At 56.0% G+C, this 15,597-nt stretch overlaps 1 long non-coding RNA gene across 3 annotated transcripts; it reads left to right on the forward strand.

The window, feature by feature from the left end:
* Positions 1–2,445: 2,445 nt before the first annotated feature.
* Positions 2,446–12,179, forward strand: LOC138843367 (uncharacterized). 3 transcript variants are annotated; one of them, XR_016211815.1, is made up of 6 exons: positions 2,446–2,946; positions 5,011–5,079; positions 5,342–5,427; positions 7,533–7,734; positions 9,366–9,443; positions 10,930–12,179. It is a non-coding gene; the product is annotated as an uncharacterized LOC138843367 (long non-coding RNA). The 3 variants fall into 3 exon arrangements; XR_016211814.1 differs by having other exon boundaries at positions 5,011–5,427; positions 10,930–12,177; XR_011378000.2 differs by lacking the exon at positions 7,533–7,734 and having other exon boundaries at positions 5,011–5,427; positions 10,930–12,177.
* Positions 12,180–15,597: the final 3,418 nt, after the last annotated feature.

Raw genomic sequence — 15,597 nt, forward strand, 5'->3', positions numbered from 1 at the left:
TACCGCACCCCTCAGCACCAACCCCTCTCTCCGGGCCTCTGCTGTGTGCCTGTGCATCTCTGATCTTCCTGTCTCAACCTCAGCTCCCAGCAGGTGCCTCCACACCGCAGGCAGACGAGGCTCCCCGCGCTGCCGGGCACTGGCTGATTTGGAGAACGATGAAGAATTTCAATTTCCAGTCCCAGGTGATGCAAATGCGCATTTTAGGGGCACTTGAGCAAACTTCGTATTCCTCCAGTATTTGCAAAGTGAGAGAGCTTCAAGTCATTATGAAATGATAGCCTATTAGCTTCTGCTAATGGACATGGCCCAGCGCGAAAGTCATTGGCCTGGGTCCAGACATCGCTCCAGCCCGCCTGGAAGAGATGCCTGGGACCCGAAGGTTCTGCACCTGCTACTGTGTAACTCCAGGGGACAGAGATGACGTCACACGCTTCTGTGCAGTAACCACTGGACAGTCCAGGGGGACGGGGTGGTGACCAGTCCAGTGGGCTGACGGCTGTGGGGCTTTTTTTTTTTTTTTTTTAAAAAAAGGTGTATTTAATTTATTGAAAAGGGAGAGAGAAACAGAAAGAGAGAGAGAGAGAGAATGAGAGAGAGAGAGGGAATCTTTTATCTGCTGGTTCACTCCCCAAATGGTCACAATGGCCAGGGTTGGGCCAGGCTAAAGCCAGGAGCCTGAAATTCCACCAAAGTCTCCCACATGGGTGCAGAGGCCCAAGGACTTGGGCCATCCTCCGCTGCTTCCCCAGGTGCATTAGCAGGGAGCTGGATCGGGAGCAGAGCAGCCAGGACTTGAACTAGCGCCCAGATATGGGCTGTTTGTGTCACAGATGGTGACTTGACCCCCCAGGATCACAACGCCAGCCCCAGCCGAGATTCTTAATCTTTGACCAGGACGCGGTCTGTGGTGAAAGGTGCCTGTGCTAGCCAGCACCCAATATACCTGCAGCTCGTAGTCATGACAGCCACACCCAACCCCTGAGTTGTCACAGTGCCAAAGAGAAAGAACCCTGGTCCCCCTCTCAGGCCCACTTCCTACACCTGGAACTGCTTCTGGGGTTCATTTACAATGTGCCCCCCCAGGGACAATGAGGATCGTATTTTACCCTGCTCCGGTTGTGGAGCAGGGCTGCTGGCAGCGAGAGCCCCCTGGGATACGGAGATCAGCTCAGGCTGGCTTTCCTCTCACCCAGCACAACCAGCATGCCGCGCCCTCGAACGTCCTGGCCAATTCCCCAGCCTTCTCTGGAACAACACTGAAGACCCTGCGAGTCTCTTTATTTTTTTATTGACAGGCAGAGTGGACAGTGAGAGAGAGAGAGACAGGGAGAAAGGTTTTCCTTTTGCCGTTGGTTCACCCTCCAATGGCCACTGCAGCCGGCACACTGTGGCGGGTGCACCGCGCTGATCTGAAGCCAGGAGCCAGGTGCTTCTCCTGGTCTCCCATGGGGTGCAGGGCCCAAGAACCTGGGCCATCCTCCACTGCACTCCCGGGCCATAGCAGAGAGCTGGCCTGGAAGAGGTGCAACCGGGACAGAATCCGGCACCCTGACCGGGACTAGAACCCTGTGTGCTAGCGTCGCAGGCGGAGGATTAGCCTAGTGAGCTTTGGCGCTGGCCGCGAATCTCTTTAGAGATCTGCCTCCAGAAATCCCAGCTTGGTCTTGCTGAGACCGACAAGCAGGGCCGGCACTATGGCTTAGCAGGTAAAGCCATCACATCCTGGCATCCCTTATGGACACCAATTCGAGTCCTGGCTTCTCTTCTTCTGATCCAGCGCCCTGCTAATGCACCCAGGGAAGTGGTAGAAGATAGCCTAAGTGTTTAGGCCCCTGCACCCACGTGGGAGACCCGGAAGAAGCTCCTGGCTCCTGGCTTCAGATCGGCACAGCTCCCCATTGCAGCCACCTAGGGAGTGAACTAGCAGATGGAAGACCTCTCTCTCTGTCTCTCTCTCTGTCTGTAACTCCGCCTCTTAAATAAATAAATACATATTAAAAATAAAAAAGACTGACAAGCAGTTGGAAGGATGTTCCATGGGCAGGGCGGAGCGTGGGGGTGGTGCCTCCAGTCACTCACCTGCGACCCCCACTGGCTGTCCCTTCCTTGATGTTTTAAGAACACAAACCTGCATTAGCACACCAGGCACCAGGTGAGAGCAGGGAGGCTCAGAGATGCCAGGTGCTGAGGCCACGCCCTGTCCACTTCTGGGCCCAAAGTTCACTCTCCCAACATCACAGCTCAGATGTGCATGGCCCCAAAATTCTCTTGAGAACGGCGCTCCCTGTGGGGAGCAACCCGGACTAGACTGTTACTCGAATTAAGACTTATTCTATGCATCTGCTCTCCCACAATATGGCGCTGAGAAGGGAGAAACAGCTGCCTCCAGTTCAACCAATAAACTGTAGGACCTACTCCTGATTGGAGGAGAGCAGCGTACTCAGCGTGTGGGTAGCAGAGTTGGGATTGGTGGAAGAGGACTATAAAGGAGGAGAGAGACAACATGCACGAGGAACATCTAAGGGGAACATCTGAGGGAACACCTGTGCAGCCCCCGAGAGAGCCGGCCAGCGGTGTGCCGCTCCCCTGCGGAAGTGGGGAAAGTGGCAGGGGGAACCGCCCTTCCACGGAGATGGAAGGCACGGTAGCCAACCCGGGAAGAACCAGCAGCAAACCCGGGGAGGACCGAGCAGACGAAAGAACAGCGCAGGGTCCTGTGTCGTTCCTCCACGAAGAGGGGGAGCGACAGCTCCCCAATCACAGATAGCTGATGCCGGCGGGCGTCGTTGGCACGAGCTTTCGGACTTTCTCTGCTCACACAGGGCTCGTGGCAATTGCAGCTGTTTGCCTGGGAAAACGCACCTGTCCGTAACGCCATACCCACGGTCCTCGCAGACCTTGCACGGGGTTCCTGCGTCTCCAAAACCCACTCACGGACCCCAGGTAACACCCTCCGACCCGTGTCTGTCTCCACATTTCTCCAGAGGCACAGAGATGCCGAGAGACCTGCCCAGGGTCCCACTGCCCGTGATGGCCGAACCAGGTGTAGGACCCACGCTTCCCGTGTTCCCCGATGCCTCATTCAGTGCTGAGTCTCGAAGCTTCTATACGGTCCTCTCACGTCCCCTCTGATGAAGGGAAGACCCCTGGAGGGGGCAACATTGTCGAGTGCTCCACACCAGCAGGCGTATGTAGGCGCTCAGCAGCAGGTGCAGAAGCATCAGATGGGACCCGATCCCACCCCGTGCCTCTCTGCAGGTTCATTCCCCTCTCGGTAGCACACTTTTCTTACCTTCAAAGTCAGAGGACAGCATGGCCTGGGCTGTGCGGGTGGAGGGAAGCGAGGGACTGGGTATTGGGAGTGTGACCCACGTGGCCTGCACCTGCCGCTCGTGCTACCTGCCTGAGGCAGCTGCTGCTGACGTTGTGGGGCCCTCTAACGCCTCTCACCCAGTGCAGCCTCCTTCCCTGCTGGCCCTGAGTCTGAGGCCCCCTGGCAGGAAACGCGAGGCCAGCAGCAGAGGAGGTGGCAGCTTTAAATAACTGCCTCCCCCCTACCAGGTGAGCCTCTACCCTCCCCGGCCCTCCAGCAGCCCGGCACAGGCTGGGCTGCCAGCCGCGAAGCCAGCTTGCCCCCTGCTGGCCACCCAGCCCTGGACAGCAGTGGTCTTGGGCTGGGCAGCCTTGCAGGTTGTGGGGGCTGAGGAGTCTGTCCTGGGGCACAGGGGAAGTGGGGGCTGGTAAAGGGCGCGGGGGTTCCGGGGGGGCAGCTGCAGCCACCTCTTCTCCCAGGTGCGAATCTCCCACCCCTACAAGGGACTGGGAAGGAGGCCACGAAGGGTGGGGGTGGGGCACCAGGCTGAGGAAGAAAGGGGTGTACAGAGGTGGTGGTGACATCAGGGCCTTAGGTGTATGGATGTGTGTGTGTGTGTGTGTGTGTGAGAGAGAGAGAGAAAGAGAGAGAGTGAGAGAGAGAGAGAGAGAGAGAGAGAAGCAGAGAGAGAGAGACAGAGAGAGATTGAGAGATTGGAGAAAGAAAGACATTGGATAAAGAGAACAAGGGAGAGACATACACTGAGCCAGAGAGAGGGAGGGAGGGAGGGAGGGAGGGACTGGGGAAAAAGGGAGGGACAGAGACACAGGGAAAGAAAGAGAGAACAAAGTTGGGAAAAGAGAGACAGACACACAAAGAGAAATTGGGGAAAGAAGGGAGACAGACAGACACAGACACACATGGAATAGAAGAGAATGTTCCTTAAGATCCACATCTAAGAATCAGCCTGAGACTTTGGAAGTGGCTCCCCCAGGCCCCTGTGGGACAGACGGGACCCCTGGGCCAGCAGCCTCAGCAGTGTGGACGGTAGAGACTGCCCAGGCTGGCAGCCCACACCCACACTGCTCTGGAGCTCCTGGATGGAGGGGCATAGGGATGGAGGGGAAGAGGAGAGGACAAGTGGAGGGGTGGAGGGGCAGAGGGGAGGAGCAGTGGAGGGGTGGAGGGGAGGAGTAGTGGAGGGGCAGAGGGGTGGAGGGGCAGAGGGGAGGAGCAGTGGAGGGGTGGAGGGGAGGAGTAGTGGAGGGGTGGAGGGGAGGAGTGGTGGAGGGGTGGAGGGGAGGAGTAGTGGAGGGGTGGAGGGGTGGAGGGGCAGAGGGGAGGAGCAGTGGAGGGGCGGAGGGGAGGAGTAGTGGAGAGGTGGAGGGGAAGAGTAGTGGAGGGGAGGAGTGGTGGAGGGGTGGAGAGGTGGAAGGGTGAAGAGGGGGAGAGGGGTGGAGGGGCGGGGGGTGGAGGGGTGGAGGGGAGGAGTAGTGGAGGGGAGGAGAGGTGGAGGGGTGGACAGGTGGAAGGATGAAGGGGTGGAGGGGTGGAGGGGAGGAGTAGTGGAGGGGAGAAGAGGTGGAGGGGTGGAGGGGCGGGGAGTGAAGGGGTGGAGGGGCAGAGGGGAGTAGTGGAGGGGTGGAGGGGTGGAGGGGTGGAGGCAGCGAAGCGAGCACACTCTTATCTTCCAGGCACAGTGGACTCCCACACACCGAGCACCCAGAGTCCGGCCCTGCAGGGCCAGGCGGCCCCTTCTCCTGGTAAAGCCACTGCTCCCTTTCCACATGGTCTTCCGATGGGATGGATGCAAACGGCCAAGGTCGGGCCGGCCTTTGAGCGGGAAGCAGCGTTTCCAGCAGCGGATCTGGGAAGGGGGGAGGCGGCGGAGAGAGAAGAGCTGAAACAGATGCACGCCGCAAAGCCTCCTGCAGACTGTCAGGAGCATTGGTTTCGGCTGATGTAGGAGAAAAGAGTAAGCGGTTGGTGTGGCGGCGACACTGAATCAAACTTGCTCAAATCCAGGCGTGCGACCGCGGGAACCGAACGCAGCACCTTGCTTTAAGTGTTTCTCACATCTTGCAAATGGGAGGAAGCTACGCGTCCATCAGGTTAGAAGGGGGGAAGGTGTGTGTGGGGGGGGAAGGGGGTGCCTCTCAGGTCTCTGCCTGATGGCTGGGAGGGCTGGGGGGCCAGGCCCCAGCTCCCTGGGGCCCCCCATTCCCTCCTCCTTTGTAAGCAAAGGGAGCAGCATCACCTGGGACGGGGAGAGGTGTGGACCCGTCCAGGGTCTCCAGGAGCCGGGAACTCCCTGAGACCTGCCCTGCCCGAAGCAAAACACCTGCTCCTTCCCCACCCAGAATTCCAGGGTGCAGGGGCCCAAGCACTTGGGCCATCCTATGCTTTACCTGCAACGTCACAGTGCTGGCCCCAAGATGTATTTTTTAATTTATTTGAAAGGCTGAAGTGACACACACAGAGAGAGAAAGAGAGATCTTCTATCTGCTGGTTCACTCCGCAGATGGCCATAAACCAGGTCCTGTCTAGACGGAAGCCAGGAGCCGGGAGCTTCTTCCTAGTCTCTTACGTGGGTGGCAGGGACTCGGGCAGCTGCGTGATAATCAGAGGCCTTCCCAGGCACATTAGCAGAAAGCAGAGAAGCCGGAACTTGAACTGGCTCTCTAATAGGGATGCTGGCTGCACAGGTGGTGGGATAACCCACTGTGCCATGATGCCAGCCCTGAATCTTTTTTATTTTTTAAGAAATGTAGAATGACAGGGAAAGATGGAGGGAGAGACAAAGAGGTCTTCCATCTTACTGGTCCAGTCTCCAAATGCCCAGAATGGCTGGGGCTGCATCAAGTTGAACTTAGGAACCAAGAACTCCATCTGGGTCTCCCACATGGGTGGCAGGGACCCAGACACTTGGGCCATCCTCTGCTGCTTTCCCGAGCGCGTTAGCAGGGAGCTGGATTGGGCAGGCAGGACGTGAATGGGACTCAGAGGCACGTGCGCATTCCATGCAGCCGGGTTCACCTGCCGCACCCCAATCCCGGCTCCTGAGCAGAATTCTGCGTCCATCGGCACCCCGGGCTCCTACTTGCAGGTGGTCTGGTCTTCTCCCCCACACCTCTCCCTGCGGTTCTTCCACTTCCACTTGGAGACCAGGAAGCTGAGGCTGGGGGCAGGGGCTTGGTGAGCCACCACCCCACAGCTACAAAGGAGCCCTAGAAATTCTGGAGCCCCTGGCCCAAACCACACGGCGCTCCACTCCGTCCAGTCCACTGAGTCACCCTGGAGCCCTCCTGTTCTGCAGAGCTGAGGGCCAGCACAGCTATCGCCAGCAGGGAGATGAGTCTGGAAGCCACGGTCATCTCCCACATCGCGGGTTTCTCTTGACCTCTCTCCGTCTCTCCTCGTCCTGTGGTTCGTGCCTTGTCTTGGGTGCTGGTGCCTCTCTGCTTGTTCTGAGGATGAGCCCTCTGGCATGCGAAAGTTCTGTCCTGTCCTAGGCGTGGTGTGGAGATGGGATCTGAGCCCAGGGTGCCTCAGGAGCAGGTGCCATTCTCTCTGCTGGCTTGTCCCCCAGCCATCGTCCCCACCTGCACCTGGCAGCCAGCACCCCCAGAGAAGAGAGTGTTGGGAGACCCCCCCCCAGCCTGGTCCACTTGTGGAGTGGGGAAAAGTAGTGTTTACTGCAAAGCTCAGAGCAGGGAGCCTGGCAGCTGCTGCCCCATTTCTGGGCGTCTCGAGGTTCAGGCTAAAGGTTCTTACAGATGGAAGCTGGAGTTGGGAGTGCGTGTTCAGTGCGTGATCAGGTGCCTGGTTCGTGGGCGGTGCCTGCGGTCTTCCTTTGATGGGTGGGTGATGCTGTGTGGGGAATTCTGATGATGGCAACGTGGGCTCCAGTCGGTCTGGGGGCTGCATGCAGGTGGCACTTACTTGTTGCCCTGGGCCTATATAGTTCCTGGAAAAGAAATCCCTCAAGAGAAAGCTGAATTTCAAGATATTGTCTAAAGGGGAAATAAGTGAGCTCATGAGTTCTGGGACTAGGGGACTGGCTCGGCCACTCCCGGAGTGGAGCGAGCTCATTTTCCTGCCAGCATTCAGAGCAGTGTCAGCTAATGGAGGGGGCTGGGGGACGGTGATGATCTGGCACGTGCTCTCGTGGTGCTGGCAGGGCCCCCCTCTAATTGCCACTGTCCCTCCCCCACAGACCATGGCCACGGTCACCATCCCATGCCAGCACACGCAGAGCCTTGGCTAAACTGCTGTGCCGTGCTGACCAGCGGGGACTGGGGCCTGCTGGGGCTGCAGGAACGGCTGCCCCGTGCCTGGCCTCCTCCATCTGGCCTCTCGCAGACAGAAACTGGGAAGACGCACAGAGAAGGAGCAGTCCCTGGCACCCGCCCCAGGAGGTGTGTGGACCACGCCAGGATTGCTTGTCCCCTGGCCAGAGGAGGGTGGCTCGGCGCCCAGTGGCTTTCAAAGGCCTTTGTTGTGAGAGGGGACAATGAAGCCACCCTGAGCTGCCAGTCTGCAGCGGAGCCTCCCCACTGCAGCCTGGCCTCCACAGTCTGGCTGCCTGTACACACACACACAACACCCTGCAAGCATGTGCACATGGCACTCCCACGCATGTGTGCCTGCAAACATGCATACACGTACACATAACACTCCCACACATGTGTGCCTGCAAACATGCATACACACATACACTCCCATGCATGCACCTCCCACACATGTGTGCCTGCAAACATGCATACACATACACATAACACTCCCACAATGCACATTCCCACACACGTGTGCCTTCAAACATGCACACACACATACACTCCCACGCATGCACACTCCCACACGTGTGTGCCTGCAAACATGCATACACACATACACTCACATGCATACTCCCACACATGTGTGCCTGCAAACATGCATACACATACACATAACACTCCCACACATGTGTGCCTGCAAACATGCATACATGTACACATAACACTCCCACACATGCACATTCCCACACGTGTGTGCCTGCAAACATGCACACACACATACATTCACATACATGCACACTCACCCATGTGTGCCTGCAAACATGCATACACAATACACTCACATACATGCACACACATACACATGTATGCCAGCACACAGGAATACATATACTCACATGCATACACACATGTGTGCCCATGCATGCATATATACTGGCATGCATGTGTGCCTACACATGCACACTCACATGCATTTGTGCCTGCACACACAAGCAGCATGCACACTCACATACCTGTCTGCCCACAAGACATGTACGCTTACACACATGTATGCCTGCACTCATGCACACACATACATACACTCACATGACATGTACCCACATATGCATGCATTCTCACTCACATGCATGCCCATGCCCACACACTTCCATGCACACACACTTGCGCATGTACACACACTACACACACATGCATGTGTGCCCGGACATGTGCATACACACACAAACACATGTGGGTGACCACACACACTGACACACGTGTGTGCCTTTGCACTTGCATGCACACATAATACACACCAACCCTGAGGTGTGCACATATACAGACATGTGCACACAGACACATATAAACACACACCCACGCATGCATGTAGCCACTCACATGCATGTGTGCACAAGGGCATGCCATACCCGGGAGCCACATGTCTTGTTTCCTTGCTCATCTTTCTGTGCAAGCTTCAGACACTTCCAGCAACCACCTGAGAACCTTTCTCTTCACCTAAAGCTTAGGCCTCCTTAATTTGACACTTTTCTCTGCCCTGAGAAAGGCTCATAGGATGAAAAGGAAGTTCTTATCAGGACCAATTGAGAAGATATATGGGAATGTTTTCTGGGGTGTAAACAGGCTAAGCAAATTAAATGCAGCCAAGTGTTGTAGCAGAGCCCAAGCTCATTTGCTTTTTGTACAAGAAGTGAGATGAGAATCCAGGGAGCCTGTATTTGCATACTTGCTCCGTCTCCGTGCTGAAATACTGAACGTTTCTTCCTCTCTTTCAGATCCCAGGAGGCTGGTGGATTTGCATCTCTTATGGTTATTGTCGCTGGGCCGGGGATGAGTGGACACGGGCAGCCGTGGTAAGGAGAAGGGTGGGGACAGGCGGCACTGGCTTCGTGTCTGAGATGAGTGACTCATATCTAGAAGGGAGAGGAAGCACTCAGATCTGGAAGCTGGGCTGTCGCGACCACCATGAGTTCCCAAGGGTTCTGCTTGGGAGCCTGGGCTGCTGGTGGGAGGCACTGTACCACCTGCCGTCCGCCTGGGGCTGAGGCAGAGCAGGTATCTCCTACCAGCTGCCCGGGACTCCCAGGCCTCTTTCAGAACACTTACCCTGCCATGGAGAGGGACTCAGGGACTCAGACACCCTAGGGGAGACCCACAGGGGGCTCTAGGGTGGCATAATAGTGCCCCAGACCAGTTCTGATCATAACCATTCACTCACGGTGATGGTTGTGCAGTATGGATCTGAAGGAGTGGCCTGGGCTTATCCTTCTCCTGGTTGATGCAAAGGGAACTCAGAGCTCGGAGGCACCACTGAGGATGCTCCATTTGCAAACATGCATTATGCACCTCTGGTGTTCCCAACAGCGGCCACCCTGGAGGAACCACCCACCCAGGAGGTCAGCAATTCTGTGTGTACCATTTGATGCAAATGACATGGAGGTGTTCCCTTGGCTAGAAAAATGGCCAAGCAATGCCCTGAGTTATGCAAGGATTTTTATTTGGACTAATTAGAAGAGCCTATGGTTTGGGGATTTCTGTCCCCACACTGCATTTTGCTGGGTTCAGCGGTTATCATACTATGTCCCTTTCCATGAAGTTTTTGCAGCCCCTGCGTTGTGTTCGCTGCCTGCAAGGCACCTGTGAAAACACTTCATGTCTGTCACTCACTCTCTCCTCCCAGAGACTCTGTGAAGTGTTCTAGGAGTCTTGTTTTGTAGATGAGGAAAACAAGGACCAGGAGTGTTAAGGCTATGGTTAGGGAATAAAAACCTTTTTTATTTTAAAGTTTATTTATTTGAGAGGTAGAGTTACAGAGGAAGAGAGAGAGAGAGAGAGAGAGGTCTTCCATCCGCTGGTTCACTCCCCAGATGGTTGCAATGTCTGGAGCTAAACCGATCCAAAGCCAGGAGCCAGGAGCTTCTTCCTGGTCTCCCACGTGGGTGCAAGGACCCAAGCACTTGGGCCATTTTCTACTGCATTCCCAGGCCATAGCAGAGAGCTGGATTGGAAAGGGAGTAGCTGATTTTTTTTCTTAGATTTAAGATGAAAAATAAAGAAACCTCAAAGTCCTCTGGCTGGCAAATGAGAACCGGAATTTGAGCTTATGCCAGTGGGTTCCCACAGCCTGCTGTGGGCAGAACCACCCCAGTGTCTCTAGGAAGGAGCCTGTAGCGCAGAGGCTGGGATAATGTCCCCAGGGGCTGGAGGTCTCCCAAGGCAGCTGGCTGTCAGCATGACATTTCTCTGAAGTCCTGGGTTTTATTTCTAGGAAAATCATGCATTTTGCATTCTCCTCAACAATGTGTATTTTTAACCTGAAAATCCTGTTTTGATTTTGAGTGCTGTTCTCGAAACTTTGAGGAAGAAACAGCTGCTCCAGGAAGCCCCGACGGGTGTGCCCGGCTACCTGGCTCCCCTCCCAACTCTGTGCCCCACTGTGACAATGGCTGGGATTGAAAGAATCTGGAGTTTTGGAATCAGCCAGATCAGAGCTCAGATCCTGGCTTCATTTGTCACCGTGTGCTGTTGCCTTATCTCCGAGCCACAGATAAAAACCCACGCCTGCCTGCCAGAGTGGCTTTCCCCACTGCCGAGGAGGCGTCTGAAGCTTGGCAGGACTTGAACGAGCTCTGCGGTCCCCAGTGGCAGTTCACGACTTGCCGCCATGGCCACGGCCATGGCCACGGGTCTGTGGCTGCACTCAGTGGATAGAACCTGCACCTTGTCCACCACGGTTTTGCTTTGTGGTGGTGGAATTGTGGCTATGTGTTCTCCTAGGAGGGGGGCTGTGCATCAGGGGTCCAGAAGGGAGCTGGGGCCTCTGTCTCTCTGCCCCCCTACTTGGGTCCCCTTAGGCTGTGGAAAGGGCGTTTCCTGCCGCCTGCTGGCTTTGCTCAGCAGAAAGCCGGCCAGGGTACGTGCTATACTCCTTGTCCAACACAGACCTCTGCCTTCAACCTTGGCAGCCCTCCCTGTCTCCTGCCAAAGTAGAGAGGTGAGCCAGCTGCTGGCTGGGGGTTCCTTTGGGGTCAGCACGGGGCCCCGTTGTCCTGACAGCTTTATGGGCAGGACAGTCAGCTCGCTTGGAGAGCCTTAGCTGGACCGGGTTAGCTGAGAGCAGGAGACAGCCCGTTCGAGATGAACGTCAAAACAAAATGTGGTCCAGGCTGTCTGAACAACGGATCTCAGCCTTGGCGCCACGTCAGATCCTGACACGTGCCACAACATGGGTGGATCTGGAAGGTGCCGTGCTGAGTACAATTTGCCAGACATGAAAGGAGAGATATTATACGGTTCCACCTAAAGACGTAGCAAACACAGTTGAACTCACGGGGACAGGAAGACAGTAGTAGTCCCAGGGCCCGGAGGGAAGGCAGGGCACGCGGTTGGGGCTGGAAGGGTGGAGTTCCCTTTGGGAGGGGAAAGGTTGTGGAGATGGGGTGCAGAAGGGAGTCACCCCCGGTGCAGACTGAACGTCACTGACCTGTATCTCACTAGGAGTTAGAGTTGTGAATTGTGTGTGGTGTGTGTGTTTCATGCCAACTGTTTTTTAAAGAATAATTTAAAATTAAAAATGCATCTTACAATTTCCGCCATGTCTGTTCTCACTGGAAGATTTGAAAGTGAAATCCTCCTTTGCCTTTTTCTTTCTAAAGATTTCTTTATTTGTTTTGTAGGTCAGAGGGGGGGGGAGAGGGAGAGAGAGATCTTCCCTTAGCTGCTTCCCTCTCCAAATGGCTGCAGTAGCCGCAGCTGGGCCAGGCTGAAGCCAGGAGCCAGGAACGCCATCCAGGTCTCCCATGTGGATGCAGAGTCCTCGGCACTTGGGCCATCTGCTGCTGCTTTCCCGGGTGTGTTAGCAGGGAGCTGGACTGGAAGTGGAGCAGCCGGGACTCCAACCAGCACTCATATGGGATGCCGACGTTGCAGGTGGTGGGTTACCCTGCTCAGCCACGACGCTGCTCCCTAAATAAATCTTTACAAAGGATTCCAGACGGCCTGCACTGGGGTCAGCGGGATCTGGCCTTTGAGCTGCCCTGTCTCTCAGCTAGCACCAAGGAATGGGCAGGTGTTGTTGTAGCTGCTCGTCCCTGGTGAGCCTGAGTCTGTTGGCCTGGCCAGCAGGGAATGTGCACAGCGCTGCTGAGGGGCTGGGTCTTCACAATCCCCCCTACTGCTTAATTTACAAACTTCCTGCACTCTCGCCTCAGACTTGATGCCTCGGCTCAGTCACCCGTCAGCACTGATGGGATTCAGCGAAGGTCTCAGAGACGTAAGTCAAACCAGAAAAGCACCTTTGGTCCATGAGCCACTCTACACACAGCCTCTTCTCTTGCTCTGGGAAGCCACACGCAACCTCAGAGCAAGAGTGTCCTTGTCCCTCTTCCTCCCTCATCCCTCCATCCTGCCCCCTTGTCCCCACAGGCTGCAGGCGTGAACTGTGCTTGGCTGCTGTCTCCTATCAGATCGCACCTGCTGGGGACACGGCCCCTCCTTCTCAGACACTCCCACCCGGGCGCCCCCCCACGCGCACTGATGGAGGAGAGCCCGCGCTTCCTCCTCCCACTCATCCTCATCGCTGTTCTTTTTGTTATTGGCAAGGTGCGTCTGCATGGCGCAGGCAAAATCATAAGAAAGAGGCAACTCTGACCCCAGAAACACGTTCTCTTGGATCTGCCGGCCCTGACAGTATCTCTGTTTGGACTGATTGCCTGCCACAGCCTGCGAGCTGTGGAACAATCGGATTTCAGAAGAGAAACATAGAAGGGCGAGCACAAAGCGAGCGGTGGCGTCTGTCCCTCAATCTGGGGCACGTGTGTTCCTGAAGTGCAGAGATGGAGATGCACACGGAGCACCACCCTGGGCGCGGGAGGGGACCAGGGTAGACATTTTGGAGTCTAAAAATAAAAGCAGGTGTAAAACGGACATCTGAGAGTGTTTCCAATGTCTATGGGAAAATGAAATAGAAAGACAAGTTTCTTATGTTAACAAACGTCTTTTTGGAAAGCATCGCACAGAGACTCCACAAACTTTCGGAAGACCCTGTGTACATGTGGGATCAAACAAGAGGGGAATGCTGAAAAAAAATATAATACAAAGTCTACTATGCGGGACACGCCAACAGAATCGAGATAAGCGTGGCCGCCGAGGTGTGGCCTCCAGTGGCACCAGAGGCTACTTGCTAAGAGGCAGGAAGACTGCCCAGCAGGGAAGGGAACCTGAGGGCTAACCCACTCAGGTCTGAGCTTACCGTCGCCCACTTGTCAGTCACCCATAGTCAGAGTGGAGGTTCTCTCCTCCCTTCAGAGAAAGGTACCTCTTTCTTGGATGGCCCTTTCTTTCCACCGGGATCTCACTCACAGCGATCTTTCATGTAGGTCTTTTTTTGCACAGGGCTTTTTTTTTTTTTCCAATGTTTTTATTTTTATTTATCGGAAAGGCAGAGGGACACAGAAAAAGAGAGAGGGAGAGCGCTCCCATCGCTGGGTCGCTCCTCCAAATGCCTGCATCAGTTGGCGCTGGGCCAGGGAGAAGCCCGGAGTCAAGATCTCAATCAAGGTCTTTCATCTGCATGGTGGCCCAGACCCAGCCAGCTGAGCCGTCACCTGCCGCCTTTCAGGGGGCGTAGAAACAGAAGCTGGACTCAGGGGCAGAGCCGCCAGGTGTTCTGCTATGTGATAAATACCTGGCCCTGAGTGGTTGATATTTCCCAAGGCTCGGCTGTGAGACGTTGCCCGCTGAGGTCCTTCTCCACCTCCAGACACACCTGCCGGACCCTCGCTGCCTGTCCATGCACAGGAGTGAGGACAGAAGAGCTCTGGCCTCCGCCCTTGGGGCTTCAAACTGTCTGCGTGGTGAGCAGACCCGGGATCAGGTGCTCCTAAACCATGTGCTGAGTGGGGCAACACAGGCAGGCAGGGAGCCTGGGAGTCCTGGGGTGACAGTGGCAGGGGTCTGAGCCACGACAAAGGAGCAGGGTCTCCGCTTGTCTGAGACCCCTCCCCCAACCCGGTGCTGGGTTTGGCTTACAAGATCTCTGGCCCTGAGACTCTCAAAATGTCTTTCTCAACTCCTGGGTCTTGGCAAGACCCCCACCTTCCCCCTATAGACATCTGTGTCCTCTTGCGTCAGTCCCAGCCGGTCTTCTGCCTCGTTGCTCTCAGAGATACTCCCCGCGTCCCCTGACGCACTCAGCCTGCCGGTCAAGAGCCTATTTGTTCCCTCCCGGGCACTTCACTCGCTCGTGGGGTGTGCGGCCGTCTCCTCCACACTTCATTTTCCTTGATTACCCTCTCGCCGAGGAGGTGAGCTACAAAGTAGGCTTGGAGTGCGCTTTGTCATTTACGGATGGGCCAACACTCCCGTCGCTCTTGCCGTCACTCTCCCCGTCTCTGGGTCACACAGGAGTTCAGGACGCTCTTCCAAGGGTCCTGCTTGGCTGCCCTGCCCCCGGATGCCCTCCTGTTACAGCCCTCCCCGCCCCGTCTCCCATCCTTGGCAGGGGAGTGGCATGGTGCCCTCCGTCTGGTCTCCAACAATAGTTTTTGCTGGTGAGAGTGAACAACTGGTATGAGAGATGAGGCTTCCCTGGGCTATGTTCCAGGAAAGAGGAGTTTCTCAGGGGTGTTGGTCCACAGTTTCGGGGCCCTTACCCAAAAGGTCAGGGGTTGACATGACATCCCCTGTGAAGGAGGAGGCGGCTGTCATTGTCCATGCTGATGCAGTGACTTGGTGCCCGGTTGGTCTGACATCTGGTGGAAGCTGGCAACGGCTCAGCAGGTGCAGAGGAGGCATCAGTTGGTGAGCCGGGAAGCAGAGAGTGGGGTGTGCGGCACTCAGCTTCAGTAACCACCTCCCTCGCAAGAATGCACGCCCGCAATGATCTAAAGATGCCCACTGGGCCCACCTCCCAGACACCGTAGTTGCATCAATCTCCACCCCCAACCCAGTAACCGTCAACGTAAGGCTCCGGGACCAGGCTCCCAATCCATGGGCCTTTGTGGGGAC

Source organism: Oryctolagus cuniculus, chromosome 8 (genome assembly GCF_051225735.1).
Source record: "Oryctolagus cuniculus isolate XC-2025 breed Fujian yellow rabbit chromosome 8, ASM5122573v1, whole genome shotgun sequence".
Lineage (NCBI taxonomy): Eukaryota > Metazoa > Chordata > Mammalia > Lagomorpha > Leporidae > Oryctolagus > Oryctolagus cuniculus.